Source organism: Rhineura floridana, chromosome 2 (genome assembly GCF_030035675.1).
Source record: "Rhineura floridana isolate rRhiFlo1 chromosome 2, rRhiFlo1.hap2, whole genome shotgun sequence".
NCBI lineage: Eukaryota > Metazoa > Chordata > Lepidosauria > Squamata > Rhineuridae > Rhineura > Rhineura floridana.
In genome coordinates, this window is record NC_084481.1 from 70,972,430 (window position 1) to 70,991,800 (window position 19,371).

A 19,371-nucleotide genomic window follows, 5' to 3' on the forward strand; every position below is an offset into this window, starting at 1 on the left:
ATATATCTTTACTATCAGGGTAACAGAAGTCACGTAATTGGCATGGATCAAGGAAATATGCATCAAAGTTCCAAGCATTTTGTAAACATCTGAAATGTCAATGAAGTGAAAACTTTTGTTTAAAAAAATGAGGTGGTCAGTGGTACGTTATGTTTGTGCTTTTCTTCAGCTGTGACATTTAGGTTACCATAGATAACAGTATCACCAGTGGTCTACATATGCAGATCCCAACCTGGTCATCACTTGGACAGGTTCAAAAATAGACTTTCCCTACCTTTCTCCCAAGCCCAAACTTACTAGGCAACAATTTTATTATGCTGAGCATAATTAGACTTCAGTGTGGCAGTGGCTATCTAAAGTTCAAAGAGGCTTCTATTTCCAGACCATTAAGTCCTCATTAAAGGAGTATACTACATTTGGTAGCACAGAATGGCTTGGAATTACATATTATGCATAGCTAAAAAAAATAGCAAAGCAAGTATCTCAAGAGCAGGACCTTCTTGATCATACAGCCCAGCAACTCCAATTAGTGGCAACTAGACAAGAAGTCACTCTGAAATAATCAAACACTTAACATCACTCCGGGGGTGAAAGTCAAGACAATCACCTGAATTTCTACTCTGGAATAGACTTTAATGCATTATTAGCAATATAATTTTAGGATGGAAATATTTCCTCCTTAATAACATAAAACAAAGGAAATAGAAGGAATTATGCAAAACATAGCATTGTCATTACACTGCTGAACCTGCGATCTCATGCACATTTATTTGGAAGTAAGCCTCACTGAGCTCAACTTACTTCTGAGTAAAAAGACAGGATTAGCTGAGTCTTTTGAGGTAGGTATGCACCAGCTTTGCACAGTGTCGGAGGAATTTTGGCCCATTCTTCCTGGCAGAGGTCGTTCAGGTTAGTTGGATGTCGCTTGTGGACCACAATTTTCAAAGAGCACCACAGATTCTCAGTGGGATTGAGATCAGGACTTTGACTGGGCCGCTGTAAGACATTCACCTTTTTGTTCTTGAGCCACTCCAGTGTAGCTTTGGCCTTGTGCTTGGGATCACTGTCCTGCTGAAAAGTGAAGTTCCTCTTAAGCTTCAGTTTTGAAGCAGGCTCTCTTGCAGTATTTCCCTGTATTTTGCTCCATCCATTCTTCCTTCAATTTTAACAAGATGCCCAGTCCCTGCTGATGAGAAGCATCCCCACAGCATGATGCTGCCACCTCCATACTTCACTGTAGGGATGGTGTGTCCTGAGGCATGGGCAGTGTTAGGTTTGCACCACACATAGCACTTTGAGTTTTGGCCACAAAGCTCTATCTTGGTCTCATCTGACCACAAAACCTTTTCCCACATTGCAGCTGGGGCACTCTCATGCTTTCTGGCAAACTCCAGACATGCTTTCAGATGGTATTTTTTGAGTAACGGCTTCTTTCTTGCCACCCTACCATACTGGCCAGTGTTATGCAGAGCTCTTGATATGGTTGACTGGTGCAACATTACTCCACTCCCAACCACTGAACTCTGTAGCTCTTTCAAAGTGATTGTTGACCTCTTTGTGGCTTCTCTCACGTCTCCTCCTTGTCTGAGCACTGAATTTTGAGGGACGGCCTTTTCTTGGCAGTGCCTGGGTGGTATGATGAAATTTCCACTTCCTGATTATTGATTCAACTGTGCTCAGTGGGATATCCAAGCACTCGGATATTATTTTGTACCTTTTTCTTAATCTATGTACTTGTATTACATTATCTCTCACTTCTGTAGAAGGCTCTTTGGTCTTCATTTTCTTTCAGATCAACAGCCTGACCAATGAACCTTCAACAGTGGGGGTTATATCCTGAAAATGTGACAGCAACTTTAATGGGTCACAGATGGAGGCCAATGGTAAGGTAACTGTGTCCTTGATAGGGCAATTTCTTTCATCTGTGTAAACTGGGAGCTTCCACAGTACAGGGGTTGAATACTAATGCAAGCAACGTGTTTCAGTTTTTTATGCTTCTTACAAACATTTCCCAACATAAATCCAATGTCATCTTACAATAACTGATTTTGAGTTTCAGTGTTTCAAAATAAAATATCATACAGAATGAAATTACAATGTACCATTTGTAATTCAGTAATATGAGAGCATTGGTCAGGGGTCTGATTACTTTTGCAAGGTACTGTAACTACTTCTCCGTTGACTGCATTTTAACTGTGATCTTAACTGTAATCTTTTTAACTGGTAATTTGTTAAGCAGGATATTCCCAACAAGGGGGAATAATTAGGGTGCAAACTGCTATATAATCCCCTTGCCAGATTGATGAAGGAAGCCTCTTACAAGGTGATCCAGAAGGCAGTATTGATGCCATTAATCATTTATCTGTTAGAGGGAATACAAAAAGCCTTCCATTTGAAGCAAGCCTCTATCAAATGTCACAACAACTTTTTCTCCTCCCCTCCACAACAGCAACAGATAATTAAAAAATCAGAATGTGACTGTGTTTTTTTTAATCTATTTGATGAAGCATGATACCCATGTTTAGACTGTGTGGCATCTTCCACAGCAGGCATCTCATTATAGTTGCCCTAGCCCAGAAATGTATTTAGCTGAGAAAGGTATTTAGCTGAGCAAGAAAGGGCAGCACTAAATTGACTTCAGGGATCAAGCAGGTGAACAACTGCCAGACAGACTCTGTATTGCTTTTTGCCAGGTCACCACCCTAAGGATCAAATCAACACATGTCAAAGCTAAACACAGGGATTTATAGCCCAAGCAAAAGGTACACGCATTCTTGATGATGTCTGCAATAGCCTCAGTGATATTCCAGACAGTATTTATATGGAGGATACGAAACAAGAAATGTTAATAATGGAGTTACACTACAGAGATGTCTAAAAATTAAAGCAGCTTTAAGAAAATGGCCACCACATGTCTATACTGGTGTGCAGGGATGGGGAACGTGTGGCACTCCAGATATTGTTAGGTTACAACTTCCCTCATCCCTGTGCAGTAGGCCATACTGGCTGGGGCTGATGGGAATTGGACTCCAACGACACCTGGAAGACCACAGATTTCCCATCCCTGCCCTAGGATGTCCTGGTATGATGTACTGTTCTGCTTCTTCTTGAGCAACACAATGATTTGGATTCTTTATGGGCTAATCTGTCAGACAATGCTGTGTTTGGAGTTGTCACAGATTAGCGCTGAACAAATCTTGGTCCCCACAAATCCTTGGTTTCAATCCTTTGGTCCTTCCCAAAGGGGTTATTCTGGTGCATCTGATACCATCTAATACCTTCACTACCACTCCTCTCCCTGTACTCCCCTCCACTGTACAAAGTGGTTGCAAGGTGAAACCCTCTGCTGTAGTGCTTGCTGGACTTTTTTTCTCCATGTAAGCCATGTATTCTGGGTAGCTGAGGAATTTTCAAAGAGTGTGGCCTCGCTCTTCACAGACAGGGTCAAGATAACAGACAAGGTAATGCGAGTGCAGCTATACTTCATATTTAGCTCAAAAGAAAACACTTGAAGCATTAATATGTTGGTACTATAATGCATCTCTATGACAACTCCATAGAGGGACAGATTTGCTGGGATGAATTGGTGGGAAATGAAGGGCTGAAGCAGATCCATACTCTTCCTGAAAACACCTCCCATTAGCATTATGGAGCAAATTGCTGGTTGAGAAACTGTTTGACACACACAGAGAGTCTGGGTCTCACACTAAATCACAGTTCAAGCATGACAAGAATGAACTGTAAGAAGCTTAACTTCAGATTCCCATGTCACCCAGACAGGCAAACTGTGGTTAATGTTATAAGTGTCACAAAGCTCGTTTGCTGAAACAAATCATGGTTAACATTAACCACAGTTGAAGGTTCCGGAGAAATGCTAAACTGTGATTAATGGGAAGTGAAAGTTTCCAAACTCATCTTCATAGCCATGTTGGAGGAGTGGAGGCCAAGTGCAAGCCCAAGGCTTGCTGCAGCTCATTTTTTTCATGCTCAACTATGGCTTAGCATGATGTCCAAATGTGATTTTAATATATAGTTCTACCCCAATATTAATCTGCAAAAATATTTCTCTCTCTCAAAAACAAAGTGGACACACTTATAATTAACTTCACCTTCGCTTAATACCTGCCATTAGCTTGACCTGAGAAAGGTTGGATGACAATTACAAATTTGCATTCAGGAAAACTTAAGCCCTCAGATGGGGCTCTACAGACTGCCTATGGACTGTGGCATGTCCAGATCTTTAGTTGGAACAGAGTTCTCCACAGGGCCACAGCCCTCTTCCTTGTACATTCTTCATGACAGACTCCTCCACTTGGAATTGTAAGCCTCTCTCTCTCACTCTCTCACTCACACACACACACACACACACACACACACACACACACGGCATTCACACTAATATTGACGGGCGTACAAAAGGGGAGGGAAATCTCCTTTACTTAGTCCAATTATTGTTTTTAGTGCTGCCTGGGGATTCCTTTTGAGGCCAAAAGATGGTATATCATTGATTTAATAAAAAATGTTAGAAGTTGTGCAGTCTCAGAAACAGCCCCCTCCGTCCCACTCACACCCAAAAAGGTTAGAAAGAAATCAGCTGTTAAAAAATTAGTAAGGCTATAGGTGTGTATAAACCATTTCACACATTCACTGTTTGATGAAATGTAAAAAAGTTATGACAAACCGGTTTACAAAGGTCTGCATCATGCAGGTAGTCTTTATTAGCCACACTTCCTAGAGTGCCTCTGTCTGTAAGTTCGCCTCTGACTGTGTGAAAACAGTTCTATTCTGGCTCTGCACTTATGGGTGGTTATTCTCACATCAGGGATTTTCTTTTATGATTTGCAGTCACATCACTGAATCATTCACTATTTGGAAATTATTCCAGTGTGGGCTATATTTCTGACATTAACCAATTAGTCTCAGAAGAACTGTTCTGCTTTTACATTGCAAGTTTAGCAGAATATAAAAAACGAGCACGTCCTTATAAAAAACTAACATCAACCATTTCTCAGATAAATCTGTTCCCAAAAGGCACGTAAGTGGTTGTTTGTGCCCCCAAAAATACACATACACCTTCAGTAACTCACCAGATGCAGCAGTTCTTCTCTCTCAAGTTGCCACTTGTTTCTTAAAATGCAGAGCTTTCCCAAAGCAACATGAAATTTTATAAAGCAACCCACCAGAGAGTACTTCCAGCCTCTTGAATGTGCAGCTTTTCTCTTACAGTATTTTCTTTACCAAAGAAATAATTGCAAGTGTTATTGTGTTATTTTAGTGAAGGAAAAAAGTCTGTAACTTGACAGAGGTACCCATGATGTCTAATGAAGCAGTTGCTTCTGACCATAATCCAAAAGGGGGCTTGGATGTTTAAAACATATATCGTAAAGTATAGATACTTCCTGCATTGAGCAGGGGGTTGGACTTGATGGCCTTATAGGCCCCTTCCAACTCTACTATTCTATGATAACTCTGTGCTGGATTGGGTCTGAACCCATTCTCATTTCTCCGTCCTCATTTTCACCTGTCATAACTGCGCTAATCCTGTGGTTGCTTGCAAGCACAGAAACTCAGATTGGCACATGGGGTTTCCAAAAGGCCAACCCATCAGGGCTGTGGAGTCGGAGTCGTGGAGTTGGAGTCGTGGAGTCAGAGTCAGAGTTGGAAGCAATTTTGGGTGGAGTTGGAGTCGGTAGAAATGTACCAACTCCGACTCCGGCTTCAAAATAAAATTAATACTTTAATTTTTTGTTTGTTTTAATGTATTTTAAGGTCTTTTTCTGATGTCTTAAAGTGTTTTTAGCGTTTCTGTTTGCCGCCCTCGGCTCCTGTTGGGAGGAAAGGCAGGATATAAATCAAATAAATAAATAAAATAAATAAATGATATACATTTGCCATTTACGAAGGAGTCGGAGTCAGACAGTAGAAAAATAGAGAAGCCAGAGTCGAAGGTTTGACGTACCGACTCCACAGCCCTGCAACCCATTCAGTTTAATGGAGGGGATTCTGCACAAACCCAGAGCTTGAGTACATAGAAAAGTGAATGGGAGTGCTCGTGCAGGAGCTCCATGTGCACCTCAGTGCACACATGAAGCTATAGAAAGGAGGCAGCACATTTACATGAAGGCATTCATATTCAGAACCTTTCTGTCTGTTCAAAACTGGAAGCTAATGCCATAATTATGCTAATATTTTCTGCTTTATTTATATATCATATCAAATGTTATTTCTGTTTTGTGACTTAAGCTGCCTTTCTCCTTTTAAAGTTCAAATATAGAGGAATCAGATTAATTCAGTGACCTTTTCATTTGCCAAAAATCATTTCCCACCTCCCAAATAAACGCAAGGGCTCAACTGCTGTGTAAGAGGGATTCCTGCAGTTTGCTTGCAAATTATACACCTCATAACATGTGCAGGGTCTTATGAAAGCCAGTGTGGTGTAGTGGTTAGAGTGTCAGATTGAGACCAGGGAGACCAAGGTTCAGATCCTGCTTGGCCATGAAACTCACTGGATGACCTTGGGCCAGTCACTGTCTCTCAGCCTAACCTACCTCACAAGCAGGAGCATAGTGGCCAATTCAGACGTGCAGGGTCGCTTCATTATGGGCACAGCCACACCCCCTCACAGCCATGCCCTCTTCTAAAATTACACAGCCTTCTAAGATTATAGAATAATCTGGCCAGGTTTGAATATCCCTTTCTGCTTCTCTCTCATTGTCACTATTTGACTGTTCTCTCTCACTGTCAGAGATATTGCTTGAATTACTGGATTCAGTGTCTACACATTGATCTCCTGCTGCTACCAAACTGCTTGATTATGCAGATGAGAAGCTATCATCAGGATTCATTGTCTCTTCTTCTGCAATTACAGAATTCTCCCTCTTCACAATTTGGCTTTTTGAAGTAGGAACAGGAACTCCTTTCACTCTGATTGGCTCCAATCAGCAGGAAAGATCAAGGATGTATTTAGAAGACTCTTCTCAGTGGCTAACACCCTCCCTTTCATGCTGATTGGCTCACAGGATGCTGAAGACATAAGGACCCTGCTGGGACCTGGCTCCCAAAAAAGTAAGGGGTGTAAGACCCCCTTGGGACCCTGGACAACTACACCCCTGCTCACAAGGTTGTTGTGAGAATAAAATGGGAAGGGGGAGAACCGTGTTGTCTGCCACCTTGAGGTCCTTGGAGGAAAGGGGGGATGTAAATGTAAGAACAACAATAAACTAGATTCTAACAATTTTGTAACAAAATAGAGTAGCCCAAATTCTTCAGCCTGTAATATATAGAGTCCTTGTTTGCATATTCATGATTCTCTCTCTCTCTCTCCTTCTGTATCTTCCGTTCAAGTCAGGATCTGATTGGCATATACACTCCTCTTTCTCTCTCAATCTGTTTCAGCATCACTAATGCCACATCTTTTCCGTGCCTTTTCTTCCAACTCATTCTTCCAACTTATCCAGTGATCTTTCTGAACGTGTTCACTGTCCCAATCACCTTGCCTCTTTGCCTCCCTCCACAACTTCTATTTTCATTCAGCAGAACTTTTTCTTGCCACATCTCATCTCTGATCGTCGTAGCCAGCACCTTACCCTTTGTCACTCACACATCTCAGTCTTTGTTCACATGCCCAAACGTCCCATCATCTTTCTAAGCCTCCCTTCACATCAGCAGTTTTTGCAGTTCTCTTAAATACAGCTCCTATGTTCTGCAGGAAACATTTATCTTACTGCTGCCTGCCTACAGATAGCCTCCACCCTTTCCCAAGTGATTAGGCCTGTTAGGGCAGCCTGCTAGAATCTTTTTATTACAATCCAGTCAGTGCACTGGAGCCCTGCTTGACCACAAAAAAAATCTACACTGATAACCGTGGCTTACACCACCATGTTTGCATTCTGCAGCAGAAGACAGCAGTAGCCAGGGAAATGTGAATACCATCGCACATAAAAATAAATACACAGCAAAGTAAGACTATTTTGATACTCTTGAACTAACCCATTTAAAGCATTTTTGTGTATAAAACCAGATGGCAACAACGTTGGAGGCCACTTAGCTGAAAATAATTACCCAGAAGATTTTGTGGCCTCATTCTTAGAATAATTTCTCAGGTTATCCAACTAATTATGCTACTGGTCTGGTGGATAACAACTAGGAAACTAGACTCCGATCATTTCTCAGACCATCTGCCTATTTCCCACATTTGCCCTTTCTTTACAGGGTTTACACTGTATCTCTAAAAGGTACCCGAGTTTTCTCCACTGTAGCTACTGCATTTTCTTACATTCTTGTTTCCATCTTTCAATATATCTCAGTAATTGATGAGATGAAGATGAGAATCCTTAAATGCAAAAATAGAGAAGATGTATAGATGTGGCTGCAATAAGGAAGTACTATGTAAACTGCAAGAACATGAAGACCTTAGGACATGCAATTGTTCCTCGAGGAGCAGGGTGAGCACTAGAATCTTTGCAGTCACATGCAATGGAATTGTTGTTTTTGTTATGTGCCTTCAAGTTGATCATGACTTATGGCAGCCCTGGGAATCAGCGACCTCCAAGAGCATCTGTTATAAACCACCCTGCTCAGATCTTGTAAGTTCAGGTCTGTGGCTTCCTTTATGGAATCAATCCATCTCTTGTTTGATCTTCCTCTTTTTCTATTCCCTTCTGTTTTTCCCAGCATTATTGTCTTTTCTAGTGAATCATGTCTTCTCATGATGTATCCAAACTATAATAACCTCAGTTTCATCATTTCAGCTTCTAATGATAGTTCTGGTTGAATTTGTTCTAACACCCAATTATTTGTCTTTTTTGCAGTCCATGGTATGCACAAAGTTCTCCTCCAACACCACATTTTGAATGAGTTGATTTTTCTCTTATCCTCTTTTTTTCACTGTCCAACTTTCACATCCATACATAGAGATCGGGAATACCATGGTCTGAATGATCCTGACTTTAGTGTTTAGAATATTAATTCATATATATTTCTTGCAGAAGATCAGAGGCAAATGCGAGCCCCAAAGTACTGTGCACATATGTTTAAAACCCTGAGGCGTGGCTGTCCCATGAACTCATCATGGGACAAGAAGAGAGTGTGACTAGCATCTGCCACACAGAACCTGCCTTTGTTTAAGCAGTGCAAAGCAGGATAACGTTCCAAGTTTCTCTTCTGAGGAGGAACAGGAAGCTGAAGGCAAGCTGGGACTGAAGTGACTGACCTCTGACCACAGTAACTATGTTACAGTAACTGGTATGTGAGGAAGCATTAGCCCCCAACCCTATTTTAGAAAATGGGTGCTGAACCTTTTTTTTTTCCCCAGACTGAGGGCAACAGTCCCTTCTGGGGGCCACATGACAGTAGTGGGTGGAACCAGAGGCAAAAGTGGGCAGAGCAAATCATATACATGTTTACCTTCATATAGCAGGCTGGTCTCTACACACACACCCTCTGTCCTCTAACCAACCAAGCAAGAGTCATCATCAGAATTCAAGGATGCATTCCATGCAGACACAAACACTCAAGGGGGATGCAAAGTGAGGCTAGTGAGGGGCGTGGCCTAGGGATGAGGGTGTGGCTGGGGAAAGTCCCAAGGGCCAGGCAGAGAAGCCTGAGGCTCCCTGTCCCTGCTTTCAAAGTAGAGTTAGGGAGAGGGTGCCATTAGCATTGCTGCTGCTGCTGAAACATCTGATATTCCTCCACCTACATCACAAGTTACATATTACACTAATATTTGTTTTACACATTCTAAAATCCTGTCTGTCTTTGAGAACCCTTAAGGAACACAGATTGTTCTATATCATATAGTCCTTCTTGACCTATCCTAATTCTTTGGGGCAGGATGGGAGGTCTAACAAAATTAAGGAAAGAGGCAGCCATGTAGTCCCTGAAAAAAAGAAAGGCAAGGATTCCTACATACCCGCCATGCAAAGTAGCAAAGAGACCATGAAATCCAGGAGAAAGGTCTCTAGCTTTCACCGGAAAATATAGCCCCTGCTATAAGCTGCAGTTGCCAATAGAGGAAACATACTTCATAATGATCTAGGAAGCCTATGGGGGTGGGGGAGAGAAATGTCGTTCCAAAACCAGGGTTTACACAACAAGCATATAACATCTTGGAAGCAATAGCTACAAGATTCATGTCAAGTTTGTTTGAATGTCTTTGCCGATCCAGAAGTCACAAAGTAGGAGGGAGGAATCATGACCCAAGGGCACAAGTCAACAGCCTACCATAATGCATGCATATGGAGCACAGCAGCCAGCACCTGTCTTGCCCTCTCTCAACAATGCAGTGAAAGATGAACACTAAAATGATATGCCAAAAATACAAACAGAGGTTGCAATCCTGTGCATAACTAAGCCTCTTAGATCCTAGTGGCCCCAACTGGGATTCCATCAGCCCATGAGCAGCACTGCAGCCCAAGTCTGCAATCTTAATGTATTTTGGTCTCCAATTGAAATCAACACAGTTCCACATGGGAAGCCCCGTTTGTCAAAGTTTGCGGTCATGTTGAAATTCAGGCTGCCATCCTTATACGCACATACAGTATGTACCTCAGCAGTCCTCTACACACTACACACACTTCCCTGCTTCTAGATTGCACTGTCAGGGTATTAGAAGGATACTTTATCCAACGCCCTTACTGTGAAACAAAATTACAGAGATGCATAGATAATGACTTCCCAATATACCATTTCTTAACTCTTGCAAGGGTATGAGAGGGAGAGATTGTGTAATCCAGTACAGCACACTGTCTGCTACACAGACCTCCCTGTTTCTGATAAATTTATTATACTTTATTGATTGTGAGCTGCTCTGAGAGTTTTTACTCAAGGGCAGAATATACATTTTCTAAATCAATAAATAAAAATGGTAGCCATGCTTGACACCATGTAACAACCTGTCCTAAGAACCTGCGTGTTGCAAACCAGTCTTTCAACTAGTCCATTACATCTCTCACTATTATCCAGGCATCTGCATTATAGTCACCATACCATTCTACCTTTCGGGCAAAGATGTTGCCTACTTCCCATACGGTGTGTTTATTTTTTCTACTCTTTTCTCAGTTGGGACAGGTGGAATTCAACAACTGGCAGAAAAGACATTGTGGCATCCTGCTTCCACTATGTAAGGATTCCATATAAAAACTCCTACATACAAATCGCATGAAAATGTCCTGCTCTGAGTATGTGCAGATTAAGAGAACAGGTAATTCAGGAGTAACCATAACACAATTGATTAGTATCATTTGAATAAAGCACCACTTGATATTTTAAAAAATGAGACCAAACTCAATTTTTACAGCAGAAACATCAGCATGTGGTTTAACATATAGACGACACGATGTTTCTGAGATTTATTCAAATTTAGTGGGTTTTCATATAGGTTGAAATCAGTGTGATATTACTGCCTTTTCCTAGTTTGCCAATTTGCATAAAGCATTTCATTTAGCACAATCCTAGTAGCAAGCCTCAATCATTCCAGTTGGAATTGTCTTCCAAGTATGTTTGGCTGGGAATTCAGAATTCACAAGTAAAATTAATTCACTTTTCTGACACCAGTAGATGTACAGCACAGGCTAACTACATGCTATACTATGAATGATCATGCTTGTTATTGAATACTTTGATATTAAAATCTATTAATATGACAGGAGCCCACAGATGTGTGCGTACTGCATTTTTACCTACAGCCCCTGATGAAAGCCTAAATATACAAGGCTGAAACGCGTCAGGTTTGGATTACGAATAAAACATTTTTCTAGCATCTTCTCCCCTTCATTGTAAATTTGCACCAGTTTGTCTGTGCTTCAGCACAATTTTCATAATAGACAAAGTTAAAATACTTGTCTCCCAAACTTAGGAGTTAAACTATTTGCTTCTCCTTTGAATGGATTCTCTTCCAAACTTTAAAAACATTCACACCCAATATATATATTTAAGAATGTCAGCTCCTTCAGCAATTCCTTAATTTTAATTAAAAACTTTAAAAAAAACTTCTTCTGATTGGAAGCAACTACTTGCCCCAGTGAGCAGTCACACCGTCACATTTTGCATCAAGGGCAGCCCCACATAGAGTGCATTACAGTAATCCAGCCTGAAGATTACCAATGCATGGACCACAGTGGTCAGTTTATCCCAGTCCAGGCACTCCTAGCCACTGAAGTCACCTGGCCCTCTAGTGACAAAGATGAATCCAGAAGCACCCCCAGACTAAAAACCTGCTCTTCCAAAGGAGGCAATTGACCAATTATCCGAACTTGGAAACCACCTATCAATAGTGCCTCTATCTTGCTAGGATTTAGATTCAGTTTACTGGCCCTCATTCAGCCCATAATCAAATCCAGGGCCTGGTCCAGGGCCTGGTCCAGGGCTTGCATGGCCTCTCTTGATTCAAATGTTACAGAGAAGTAGCGCTGGGAATCATCAGTGTTCTGCTGATTTCTCACCCCAAATATCCTGATGACCACTCCTAAGGGCTTCATGTAGATGTTAAAGAGCACTTGGGACAAGATGGTACCCTGAGGCACCCCACAGCACAACTGACAGGAGGCCAAAAGACTATCACCCAATTTTATTCTCTGAAAACGACCCTGGGTCAGAACCACTGTAAAACAGTGCCTCCAGTACCCATCTCACCAAGATGGCTCAGAAGGATACCATCGTCAATGGTATCTAAAGCCGCTGAGAGAATAAGAATAAGTAGTAGGAATAATAAGAAGAGTAACAGGATCACAATCTCCCTGTCCTTCTCCCGATAAAGGTCATCCATCAGGGCGACCAAGGCTAATTCAGTCCCATAACTAGGCCTGAAACCAGATTGAAATGGGTCAAAACATTCTGTTTCATCCAAGAGCACTTGCAATTGCTATGCCACAACCCTCTCAATCACCTTCCTTAAAAAGGGAGTATTGGCGACCATGCAGTAGTTGTCACAAACCAATAGGTCAACGGTGGGCTTTTTCAGGAGAGGTTGGATCACCACCTCTTTCAAGGCAGCTGGGACCACTTTCTCTTGCAAAGATGTGTAGACCACACCCTGGATCCACTCGGTCAAACCCCCTGAGTAAGCTTTAATAAGCCAAGAAGGGCAAGTGCCGAGAGGACATGTTGCTGTCAGCATCATCGCAAGCACCTTGTCCACATCAGGCTGCATCAACTGAAACTTATCCCAATAAGTGCCTTGCAAACAATTCACAGTGGGCTTCCAAAGGGTCTAAAACTCCATTTCCTGGAGTTGATGTAAACACACCCCTGACACTACAAAAAAGCTCAACTGAACGGCTGCTTGAGAATGCGATGGAGGCAGACAAGTTGGCCTTCTTCGCTGCCCTCATTGCCACACATGCTGAGGATCATGGCTGTGCAGCCCAATGCTATGCATGATTATTCACAAACATCCTCTACACAGTAAGAGTAATCATACAGCAAGGCCAAGATTACTTAAAGTTTTGAAGTATACAAAGGGGAATGGAGACTAGGAATCAAAATTGCTGCCAATTGCTCTTTATCTAGGAACAGATTTCTATATGGCTTGACCTTGGGCATTTATCAGAAGGGGGAATGAAGTGTGAAAATGACCCTGTGGACCCCAAGAGTAATGGCTTTTCAATAGCTGACGATACCAAAAGACTAGCAGGAAGAGCAGTGAAATCCACTGACTCTTTTAAAGACTGAAATAGAAAAAGCAAAACGAACGGGTGATGCACGCTTAATTTGCATGGGTGAGTGTATTTATATAGATAGAAAGGGAAGTGTAGTTTTACACAAAGAAGAAAAAATGACATTTCAATAAGAACAAAGTGATTCCCACTTTCAAAAAAAAGCCCTTCAATATATGCAGTCTTTTCTACCCAAGGCTAATTTGTTCATCTGCAGAGAAAAACATAATCATATCCACACTGAAGTGCTTGCACTCTTAATAAAAGCTCTTGCTTTTATTAGGAAGCGAAAAAGTTTTTTCCCCTCTTCCATGAAACAGAGCATCTATTAGATCCATGGTACCCAAAAGCACAAAAGGGAGGTCCCTGAAGATTAGCTGCCTTCATGTTACCCAACAAACCTATGCTATCCTTGACACTACATCTGAGACATAAATTCAACATCTTGATATTCAGCTGCTGCCTGAAAACACACGTACAGACACACCAGTGAAATGTTTTACCACGTACACTGTACCAGGCATGGTTAATAGAACACAGTGAAAATAGCTGGGGGGCAGGGGGGCAGGGACTACTTCGATGCCTCCAGGGACCATTTTAATCATAGCAGCAACAACATAGCTTGCATTCAGAAATCTCATGGCAGCATCTATCACTTTCCCAATGAAAGATACCCGTTTTTCATTAAATAAAATCAGGGTAAACAACTGAAGAGTTGACCTGCAAGGTATTAAAGGAGTATTTTTAACCACAATGATAAGAGACTATCTGTTCCAAAGAAATGATAAAGAACTGATTCGACCCTTAAGCTCTCTAGAAAAGTGTTAAAAGGAAGGGAAATGAATGAACTTTAAGCTGTACAAAAATGGGGATAATGAAAAAGGTATGCATGTGTGTATTTTTTCCATGATATTGAAGCCCCCTTCTATACAGGACATACAGTATTTTTGAGAGTAAGTGTTGTAAGGAGATAGAATTACAAAACTAAGTAATTTAATCTTAAAGACACCTTTACACCAATCCTAACCACGTTACCCAAGAATAAGCCTCAGGGAGTTCAGTGGTGATTTACTGCCTACCAAGTGTGTTTAGGATCAAAGTATTTCAAACTCCGTGGCCAAAAGGTGTGCAACCAAATCCTAGGCATGTTTGCTCAGAGCTGAGTCCTGCTGAATTCAAGGGGACTTGCTTCATAGTAAATACCTCTCAGATTGCTATGCTGCAATCCTGTGTTCGCTGATTTAGCAGCGGATCAGTGTGATGGAACTCCGCAGTACTTGCTTCTAAGCCAAAGTACCTAAGGATCGCCCTGTTAGTTTCACAGATCCTGATCTTACCGCCAAAGTGAAGACTGTAGAACAGACTACATGATCTTATTGCAATGTTATAAGCAAGGCATCTGCTGTTCTCACGTTCCCTGCTGAAACAGAGGGGAAAAGAGGGAGGAGATAGAAGTAGAATACTGCAGACTCCCGCAAACTTATTTTCTGTATGGGGAGGGGGAAGGACTGAACAATCGCAATGCAGACCAATGGCCACCCTCAAAAAGAGTAAGAAAGCAACAATAAATGATCCTGGGAACTAGTAGGAACAGTCCTGAAAGCCAGTGGCTGGGGTTAATTAGGAATTGACAGTTCAGTACAAGAGCAATACAGTTTTAGATCACCCCAAAATATTCTGAGAATGCTTGCGAGGCCAGATTTTTAAAACGAAGCAAAAGAAATGAAAGCAATGATTACATAGACAGATAGATAGATAGTCAGCACTGCGGGCAACGCAATCCTCCTCTGGGTTATCTGCATGCAGAAGTAAGTCCCGCCGAGTTCAATGGGGCTTACTGCCTGGTAAAAGGGGCTTACTCCCTAGAACAAAACTGCACCCTCGCGAGGTTCAAGCGCCTCCCCCCCCCGCCCGCATCACTTTGCTATCCGAAAGAAAATGTGGCAGGGAAACTCTCCACGCCGGGAAGGGTGGCAGAGAAGCCAGGCTGGCACTGACGCTGGCCGCCCAAGAAGGAGTCCGCGCCTGCCTGCTCCCAAGTTGGCATCCTGCACAAACCGGCGCATCAAGAGACGAGGAGAAGAAAGAAGAGGAGGAGGAGGAGGCTGCGATCCCTCCTGGTCGCCGTCGCTGCGAAGAAGCTTCCGCACTTACCGGGCTCGCCTGGGTCTGGCAAAGTGAGCAGCAGCTGCGGCGGAGGCGCACTTCCCCAGGCAGAGGAAGATGGTGGTTTGGCAGCAGCCCACCCATAGCCCGGCGTCTGTGTGCAACAGCCGCGAGGTGTGAAGCTTCGGAGGGGGAAAGCCAGCGAAGGCGCGCCGGCAAACGCCAGCTGCTGTACGGCGCCGCCACCCGATTGGCTGCGCGGCGGCTCCCGCTGGCGGCGAGCCAGCCCCGCCTCGCGCCCCGCCTCACCTGCCTCTGCGAGGAATGACAACAGGAATCAACGGGCAAGGGGAATGCTCGGCTGCGATGAGGGGGGGAAGAGGGGCAGGGTGCCCGCCGGGGGCTTTGGCTTAGCCCCAGGGCGTATTTGAAGGAAAAAACGCCAGTTCTGGAACTTGTAGAGACTCAGGGCCGGTTCCAGATTATGAGGAGCATTTGTCCCACCTACCCTCCCCCCGTCACCCCAATGCTCCCTTCCCCATGCCTTCCAGGAGAGGGGTCGGGTGCCAGCGAGTGGACGGAGATAGGCTGATGGCCTGAAGGGCGGATTGGGCCCGCGCAGTGCTACCGAGAGAGGGCGGCACACGGAGATAGTTCCCGCCTCTGGAGAGGCAAGAGTAGCCCCCCTCTCAGCTTACTTGCCTGCACTCTCTAGGCTCGGCGCAGCAGACCGAAGCAGTGCCTTCCAATGCGAGAGAGCTGGTGAGCGAATGGGGGCCGCAGCGGCTGTTCCTTGCCCACCAGCCTTCCTTTGTCCATTAGGATGGGTCCTCCAGGGAAGGTTGGTCCATTAAAGCGAACGGGGCACTGCCCCACCACCTTCAGTTTCCCCTCAGCCAGCCCCCCCTGGCCAGGGTTCGTTCTTATAACCAGGCCAGGAGTTGGCCTCCTTGCCTTCCCACTACCTGTCCCAATGAACATCAGTCACCACTGCATGGGTCTGAAGGGGACAAGGGATTGTTCCTGTTGCTGGCCACAGGGTAGGTGGCCAGCCAACCAATAATGCCAAATCACCCAGGGCTTGTTGAACCCCAGCAGCAGCTGATCAGTGGTCAATGCCTCCTAAGGGCCTGGCCAGTCAGCAGCTACCCTGTGGCACCACCTTTTGATGCCCGCCTGTGTACAGTCATAATAAAGAAGAAACTAGGCTCTCTGTGCTTGCATTGAGTGCTTGTACCTGCACATGAAAATGAATGAAGTCGTAGAACTCTGTGGTAATAACATACTCTGTACCACAGCATCCTGCAGGTGGGAAGTGCCGCTTGTTACTTCCCAAGTTTTTTTTAAATCAGTGAGTTCCTAGCATAGGATGTTGTAACCCAACTGTTTGCCTGCTGTGCTATTTTTCTATTTGGAAAAACTGTTTCAAGCTGTGATGCCTTACTAGCAGTCTGAAAAGGTGCGGTCTATTCTACCACCTCGTTTGTTTCCATAGAGGAGGCCTCAGCTCTGAATAAACGCAGCTTGCCAATTTGGGTCTGTAGTTAATGGCAGAGCTTCTGAATTGGGAGGCGTTTTCCAGGTAGGGTGGTGAAGTTTTCAATCAGCCCCCTATGTCAAATTTCTTGGTACTTATGTAGTTGATTGCACATTTGACCCTGGTGGTGATAGACAGATGGCTGTTCCTTTACTGATATAAATGCTTTTATATATGTATTTATATGTTTATACAGTAATCCACATTTTCATAAGACTATATCAAGGTGGTATACAACATATAAAAATAAAATCAGCAAAAACAACCATAAAAGCATCAAGAAAACATCAATAAATACAGATTGGTTAAAAACAGAAAATTCAAATTGCGAAGGCTGGTCTGAATAATATGGTTTTCAAAAGACATCTGGAAGAAAGCTATTGCTATTGCTAGTCGGGCGGTATATAAATTTAATAAATAAATAAATAAATAAATAAGAAGAGACAGGTGGTTCCTGTCAAACCTCTAATGGTGGGGAGTTCCAAAGGGCAGGGCCTGTCACACTAAATACTTGGTCCCTGGTAAAGGCCAGCCAAACCTCGAGGGTGTGGGGAACCACCAAAAGTACCCCTTCAGAAGATCTCAGTGATCGCGGTGGAGCATAAGGAATCGGACAGTTCTTAAGGTACTTTTACTTATGTTTAGGTTTGCTTTTTATCTATCGCTCCAGAACTTATATGTAATTGTATACAGTTTTGTTTTTTGTTACGACTTATGATCAATTCAAAATAAAATCACTGCTCACATTTCTACTACAACCAGGTTGCCACAAAAGCTTGATTCCTGCAATTAGCAGGCGCTTACATTCTTGATCTTCAAGTCTACTCATGAAAACCCTTCTGTGATAATTTCTGCAGACCAGCCACTGTTAAAGACACAGCTTCAAAGGATGGATGAAAAATTGGCAAACTAACCAGCCAGCACAGTTGCTTGCCAGAGTTCAGCTTGACCAATTTCACCCACACTATGCAAGAAACAGACTGCAGGATCAGTAGGAGCTATAGTCAAGTAACATATTTCAGCAGCACTGGAAAATCCTGGAAAGGGTGTCTCTGTGTATGTGTAGAGTGCCACAAAGGATGACCAAGCAGCTGCAAGCATGTTGCCAACTTGACTTCTCAATTTTACCTTCTTACAAATTACCTTCTTCCAATTCAGTCAATAATAGCCCTGCTCTTTCCAGATTTTTTTAAATGGTGGTAATAACAATGTAAAACAATGGTGGTAATGATGATGATATATGTCTCAGTGCAAACTTGGATGTTGTATGCATGAGGGAAGGAAATGGCCCATAGAGAGGAAATAGCAAGTCATGCTGTTTGTAAGAGGGAAAGGGGAGTCATTAACACTGAACAAGTGCTTGCTTCTTCTATAGGTTATTGACTTCAGCTGTTGAGTGCAGTCTTGGGTTGCTTCTGTGTATTGGCCCCCAGAGTATTAATGGGAGAAGTGTCTTAGTGCACTGGAAAGGGAAGGGCTGACGGATTGTATGTTTCCTTAGGAGGCTCTCCCAAAGAGCGAGGCAGCAGTACACATAGCAAAAGAGATTCTCCTTGCTCTGACTGTTTAGTTAACCAAAAAGGAAGACAAACTGTGCCTTAAGTTAAGGGAGTCCTGGGCATTTGCAAAAGGCCTCTCTCTTGTTGCTGAGTAGTAAGCTCAGGTCTTAAGGATAAGAAAAGCCCTTGCTTATGAGTCTTAAAAGCTCAGGGACTATGCATTCTGGCAATACCATGGGTGTACAGTCACTTAGACCAGTTGCTGTCCACGGTGTCCCTTTTTAAAAGAAAGCACATAATTTTTGGATCTTCTTCCTGAGAAAGCTAAATTACTTGTGTGAATAACGTCATGGCTAGTTTGGCTGAGTGTGTCAAGACTACAGTACACAGGTTAAAGAGTATATCCACCTCAAAGTGCATTTAGCCATATTCATGCAAAAACCATGTGAGGTTTAAAACTGGGAATGGGGAGTGGGGGTGCCCATCAAAGCATGTCCAGCCTTAACAGGGTACCCAACTGCAAGGAGGTTTGTAAGCACATTCATCTGAACCACATCCAAACTCTTTCAAACCTTCC

The 19,371-nt window shown here is 43.1% G+C and overlaps 1 protein-coding gene across 1 annotated transcript in view; it reads right to left on the minus strand.

The window, feature by feature from the left end:
- THSD7B (thrombospondin type 1 domain containing 7B) overlaps positions 1–15,895 on the minus strand; it is a 653,838-nt gene extending 637,943 nt beyond the window's left edge. Inside the window, exon 1 of the mRNA XM_061608903.1 lies at positions 15,807–15,895. The gene's annotated coding sequence lies outside the window, so the exon portion shown is untranslated. The remainder of the gene's footprint in view (positions 1–15,806) is intronic.
- Positions 15,896–19,371: the final 3,476 nt, after the last annotated feature.